Source organism: Malus domestica, chromosome 05 (genome assembly GCF_042453785.1).
Source record: "Malus domestica chromosome 05, GDT2T_hap1".
Lineage (NCBI taxonomy): Eukaryota > Viridiplantae > Streptophyta > Magnoliopsida > Rosales > Rosaceae > Malus > Malus domestica.
This window is the reverse complement of record NC_091665.1, coordinates 46,260,377-46,267,775: the sequence shown is the minus strand read 5'-3', so window position 1 is coordinate 46,267,775 and position 7,399 is coordinate 46,260,377.

The following is a 7,399-nucleotide window of genomic DNA, read 5'->3' as shown; positions in this document are numbered from 1 at the left end:
AACTTGAAGGAAACTGAAAGATAAGTAATCACGTACGTTTGTCTTTCATCATAAATTCATAATATGCCATGCTGCCATGCATATAGCTAATTGATTAAAGTTAGAGGGTACAGTGACTACGACCGTGACCAAAGCCCTTTTCTTGCTTTCAAAGATGTGCATTTTAGGGCTGTATGGGATGCGATAGGAGACAGCGATGTCTGGCTTTAGGTCATAAGAGAAACTTACTTACACTGTCAATGTTATATGTTATAATTTTTTTCACGTGTTAATTTGTGATTAACATAAAATTTCTTCGTTGGATCTCGGATGCATGAAAGATTTTCTCTATACAAGAAAAGCCGCTCGGAACCGCTGGGGCACAGATATGGCCCATGGGCATGCAGATGGGGATGGCTGACCCATCTGAAAGCTACAACTTCATAGATTAATAGGAGGTTCAAGCCTTCAAATTTGAAATGCATTATGCCTGGGTGGTGAACAACGCATGGTTCTTGGAATCTACGACCCCTCTCCTCTCTCCCCCCTCCTGGTTCGCACTTGGCACCTAATATTTTGGCCTCGCATGCGCAAATCCCAAAGAACACATTGCTTCTTTATTCACCAAAAACAAACAGTCCTAAACTTGAAACACGAAAATGCACATCCTTTTTTTATTTTGTTTCTTCTAGGTAATTTTTAATGTCATTTCCTACTTATACACACTTTTATTTCTTTTCGTTTATTGATTTTATTTGATTTATTTAATTAAATCGGCAAAAATACATCAGTATGTAAATTAAGAAAGAAATTGTGCGTGAAAATTACTTCTTTTTTTATTTGATAATTTGTTTGCGTGGGATGTTGCAAATTGAAATCGTGGTTATTAGGTTTCTTGGACAGTGGATGTATAGGAATCACTTTTGAAAATTACAGAAGCCATAATGATTCTCACTGCTGGCAAAAGGTCCACCTTGTCTAATCAATGACCTTTTGGGTTTTGCAGAATTGATCTGGACAGTTCCTTGCTAACTTTGAATTCTGAGTTCATATGGGCCTGGACTGACCCAACTGGGTGCACTCGGGAGAGGTCGAGCTGGGGCCTATCTATGAACTGGGTTATAATTTCGTGAGGCCTGCAATTTGGTCCATCATGGCATACTCTATCTCGATTCTCGATTCTCGATCAAGCCTAAGCTGAAGACAATGCATTGCATCGCATAACCCTAGGGCAGCACATAGTGGGTCTCGCGTCTTTTTGTTTTTTTGTTTTTTTGAGCTGAAACGATTCGAAGTGATTTTGCGTATTGTTTTGTAGGAAATATTTGTGTTCAAGCATTTTTGCTTCAAGGGTTGTTAGTACAAACACGTTGAAGCTTCGTGAAGAAGCAATTTATGAACTTGTAGCACTTTCATATTTTAATGCCAAATTCAATCAAAATCGTTTTTATGAACTAGTAGCAATTTCTTATTTTTATGTCAAAAGCGTTTTACGTTGTCAAAAATCGCTTTCAACTATTTCAAAACAATCTTCTATATTTTTCCTAAAAATATTTTTATTAAAAATCCAAGTGATTTTTTTTCTTTTTTAAACACTTGTAAGTGCTTTGTGAAGAAAAACATGTATGGTTCTTCTCCAAAAAAAAGCCTTATAACCTAGAAGCGCTTCTACGTCAAATATAGCTAAAAAAGCTTTTAATTGTAAAAAAAAAAAAAAAAAAAAAAAAACCCTAATTTCATATTCTGACGTGATCCAAATAAAAGTCAGACCAATGGGAATGCCATTCTTACCGAGGCGTTGATGGCTTCAACTAAATAATTGAGAAAGAATAGAAACAGAAGCTGAAACATTCTGCATCATTTTGTATGTTACATTAGTCTCTATTATTAATTGACACATATTAAGTTTATGACAACATAATTAATATCGATTAAGTTTATGATCATGTCATTATAGAGGCCTAGGAAGACTACATACAAACTAAGTGTAGAAGATTTGAACTCTAGAAACGATAAGTGAGGAGAATCAGCTTTTAGTTGGATGGATTATTTTATTTTAATATTATTTTATTTTGTCGAAATGCAAATATTATTAAATTCGAATAAAAACATTAACATCCTAAGCCAAAGTGTTAAACTACTATGGTTCGAGGGATTTCCAAGTATATATGGACATTACTAATAGGTTGCTGAGTACTTAATTATTATATATGGAAAGAGTAATCTTCGTAAGAAAACTCACAAAGCTCTTTAGTATATGGTTGAAATTTAGACTGCTTACCTATACGCTCAAGTCATCCTCCTCATTGAATGTGTCATAGCTCTATTATACAATAAAGCTGTTAATGTCAGCTTAGCTAAGATAATATCGTCTATTAACTAGTCTTTAATCTCACCTACTCCACCAAGGAAAAAAGATTGATAGGTAGGAGCCTAGGATTATGCATGCATCACTAATATCGTCATTGTTTATTTTCATAATTCTTCTATAAAATATAATTTAGTAAAATGGGAAAGTTTCCACTTATATTTTCTCTTTTTTTAATGAAATGATAGTTTTTTTAGTACATCGATATTTTTATACTAAGATAAGAGAGAGTTCGGCTAAGCTACACAATGGGCAGCCTAATTTGGTATCGAATTCGTCATCCACGATATTCGAATCCAATATCTCTCACTTTCAATTAAAGAGAAATAACATTAAATCATAGTACTGAATGACTTAATGAAACGATAGTTGATTCATCTTCATGAGCAAAAGATCATTACAAAGGCCAATTATGGCAGAGGAGCATCCTCAATGAGAACATCTAGAGTTAAGTCCGGAGGGGATTCAATCCAAATACAATCATGATTAACTGTAAGACTGTATCCAGCAAGTTTGTAGGCAATTTCGTTAGCTTGGCAACGGAAAATGAGTAAAAGAAGCCTCAATGATTGTAGGAAGCAGCGCTTTGATGTCCTCAATAATCTGACCAACCAGAGAGAGATTAGTTGAGTGGTCCCCCAGCGAGTTCACAATCTAAAACGAAACTAAAAATTAATATTGTGAAAACCCCTCGATCTTGTGGCACATTCAACATTTAATATTCTCATTTTATATGTATATAATTCACCCATCATTTTTTTCTACCCACATACTTTTATTTTACATCTAACCGTTACATTGAATATATAAAAAAAGAATCAAGAGGCAAAAGTGAATAGAACGTTAATAAAGACTTGTTGCATATAAATATTGATACAAAAGCAACATCAAATACTGAGTACGGTATACGACTAAAGTTATAAATTAGAGAGGAGGGACGGCGCCGCTGATAAAGAACTTGGTACATGTTGCTCGTTCAACTCGGGTTCAAGTTAAACAAAGCTTTGAAAACCACATTCCTATTTAATTAATAGCCAATAAAAAATGACAGCTGACGCTGCCAAGGAATGGATCCCAACGGAAAAACATTCATTTTTGTTTGGGCATGCATTTTGTATAGTATGAAATTGTGTCGTTCTTGTAATTCGATTCCATGCTCTTTATTTGGTAATTGGAAATTAGAACACACACCAGACTAGACCAGGGTACATAACTACTTTTGAATTTGTCCAGCTTGATACGGATCTTCATATAAAACATAGAAAATACTGAACATAGGTGCCAAGATTATCCACGGTAGTGTTTATTGAATTTATTGATCGATGAAGCAAGTCATTGTCTTTGAAGGATCTTGTAATTATTGTTATTTTATTTTACAATAAAAAGGAACATACTTTCCCCATTTGTTTTTTGGTCTTCATCCCTATAATTAGTTCAGGAAAGTAAATACTATAGGTGAGTTTTAGTTTTGTTTCCTAGCCGACTCCACTCCCAGATAGCTCAGGTCATGTCGATCTCCCCTTTATAGAAACAACTATTTCTTCCTTCTATTTTGTTTTTGATTCCTCTATCTCTTCTGGAGCTCAAATTAAAATCTTAATTAAACACAATATTTGAGCTAATCTTTATGATTCGTTTGAGCCTAGTGCTAATCTCATTTTGAATATTGTAAGAGTGTATAACTTGCTATACTTTGATTAAGGATTGTGAAAATCACTTCCATCTTCGACGAAAAATCTCTTCTATTTTTCTTTGCCATCTGCTTAAGACGCAAGTTATTAATATTTAGGGTTTGTACTTTGTGAAATTCTCTACTGCATGAATGGCAGCTAAAATTAATATTTATTTTTGCCCATACGCAGGTGGATTTTACGGCGTACAATCTGGAATCGGCTGGCTGGAGGGGAAAAGTCATCGCATCGTGTAGCATAGACATCACTACAGAAGAGAAGATACTAGAAAATTACAGATTCAAAACAAAAAGAAGGCAAGACAGACACGCTATCGCTATATACAAAGTCCATCAACAGAATATGTTCATTTTTGACTTTTGCAGAGAATACCAGTCTCATATCGTCATATATTCAATTCAATATTTCCGTACATATTAGACCTATATATACAACGTTTGGCATTGAACATTTATTTATTATTTACTTTTATTTGGAAGAAAGAAACTCCACTTCCCCCTTTCTTTTTTAAATCTCACTCCATCTGTACAAATATGATTGTCTTCAGAATATATAGACCGACGCATTGTCAAGTCTTGCCGATTCCTTCAGCTGAAACTCACCGTTAATTGTGAATGCGTGCGTTGACTATGCCTACTCATGATCCTCTGTGTGTATATATATATTATTATAAACCATCACTTCAGGCATATGTATGTATATACGTCAGCTAAATAATAACAAACAATATATACTGATTAACAACAGTGGTCTAAAGACTCTAAACTACTTTGAACCAGGACTTCAATGTTCACACGCAGTTTCCTATTCCCTTACTATAAATCTTAATTGGTGTTCATCACTATTATTTTGAGATAATTAACCACTGTTACATGTAATTTCAAATGATTGGCATCAATATTATGATAACGCAAAATAATAGTACTTGACATCAACATGCAACACGCATATGAATATGCTATATGCTATACGCAAGTGAGTCGGCTCTGAGGTTGTGCCACCGCGAAAAGCTCCTTATTCGGAAGGCTCCCAATTTATTATATTATTTTACGTCTTTATAAAGTATATGCCTAAAGGAGCATCAATTAATCAAATTAAGTTCTTAGTGTAAGTGTTTTCATGCTTTTTATATTGGGAATTTAACGAAAAACTTATGGTACTGTTCACTTTAACGGAAAAATCATATTTTTACACTAAAAAGTTAATCATGGTACTATTCACTTTATCCTTTATTTTGTCCTTATAGTTAAAACTCAAAGTTTTTAAACTATTTTCATTAGTTTTTCTTTTAATCTTTGTAACTTCAATTGGGTTCAAGTACCTCCTAGGGCACATCCTTTTATATTTACTTTAAAAAAAATTGTATTTAAAAGCAAGACGTTTCGGCCACTTAGTACTACAGTTTAATAGTATTCTTTTTTACTTGTAAGTGAGAGGATTTAAGTTCGATTTTCGTCAAAAACAAATTTGAACCACATTATTGCAAGCCCATTGTGAGGCTAAACCCATCCTTTCTTCCTTAATGTTAATAATATCGTTTGTTCAAAAAAAAAAAAAAAGCAAGGCGTATTGAACCCAAAAACATAGGAAATGCATGTAGGTACCTAGACCACGCCATGCTATTTTTATTTAGGCTAAATTTTTTTCATGATCCCTGTGGTAAGACATTACTTTTAAACAAGGTTCTAAAAATCGCTAGGCACTAGTCGGGCAGTGGGTTGGGGCCTAGGGCCTAGGCGGCTAGGCGGACGCCTAGGCGGACTAGGCGGATTTAAGTAAATCTATCATATTTTATGTAAATAAGTGTCTGCTTCTACTTGAAATATATATAATTTCATCATAAACTACAAAATACAATGCATATATATCATGAAGTATTGGAACATAATGAAAACATGTGAAATAAGGATATAATGTTTGTTCATTCAAGTATGCAACAAGTCTCTTACAATTTATTGGAAAAAAACAAAATGCAAAATGAAAGTTATGTATTTTCTGTCTAAGTGAGTTGCAACCTAGGCGGGTGCCTAGGCGGGCTAGGCGGGTGCCTAGGTGGTCTAGGCGGTGGGCTGGGGCCTAGGCATTAATCAGGGCGGTGGGCTGGGGCCTAGGCATTAATCGGGGCGGTGGGCTGAGGCCTAGTGCCTAGGCAGGGCCTAGGCGGAGCTAGGCGGGGATTTTTAGAACAGTGCTTTTAAATCGACCCCTATGCTGAAAAAAAGTGTTAATCTTAACCCTGTGGTGAAGTTCATTATCAATCGTAGTCCAAATTGATTTTTTTGTCAAAATCTCATCCACATGCAGGGGTAAAAAGGTCATTCCATTCTTTTTTATTTTCTTTTTGGTAATTCCATTTTTTTATAATCAACAAAAATAGAAGAAAAAAAAATCCCTCCCCAATCCCTACCCTTGTCAGCCACAGCCACAACGATCACCCATCACTTTCCCCCTTCTCTCTCTCACATAACCCTAGCCATCCCATCCACCACTATTCTTCTTAAAATGAAACTAAATTCAATGTTTGCATAAGAACTTATATTCTAACCTAAACGCAGCGAGGTACTTTGTGATTTTTTAAATCTTGAATTTGGACTCTTGGCTCTCTTGAAATGAGAAAGTCTGATAATATGAATCTTGTAATTTTATTGTTTATTTATTCTTTTATTGTAGCTCCCACATTTTTAAAAATAAAAATTTTTATGTCCATATGGCGCTTTATGATTGATTGATGGAATCAATAAAAACGAATATAACAATTTTGCCCCTACAAATGACAGAAGAATGAGGAAAAATCCAATTTGGACTATGATTGATAACAAATTTCACCACAAGATTACAATTAAGGGGTGTGCTATCCACACTCCCCTTTTTACTTCCCCCACATCCCTTGTTAATTTCTATCATTTGATCTCCTTCAATTCATCCAATCCAACGACCGAAAATTAAAAGAGTGTGAGAGAAGTAAAAAGGCGTATGTGAATATCACATCCCTACAATTAATAGTGTTTTCACCACAGGGGTCTATTTAAAAGTAGGGTATCACCATAAGGATCACGAAATTTTTTTGGCCTTTTATTTATTTCTTTGCCATTGTATTAATCTACACACAATAAAAAAAAATATAACAACTAAAAGTTTGGACCTTAGAAGGTTTTCTGTTTGAGTCTCGCACCGAGCCCCAAAATCTTAGGGCTACGCAAATGTTATGTATTTACAAACTACCAGTTAAGCTTGGCTGTATAAAGAACACATACTAGACATGTATACGCATATAACTACAAATAATTCTACAAAGATCGTCTTAAACATGTTATCATTTTCCGTTAATCATATAATTATCGAAGTTAACCTAATAATTTAA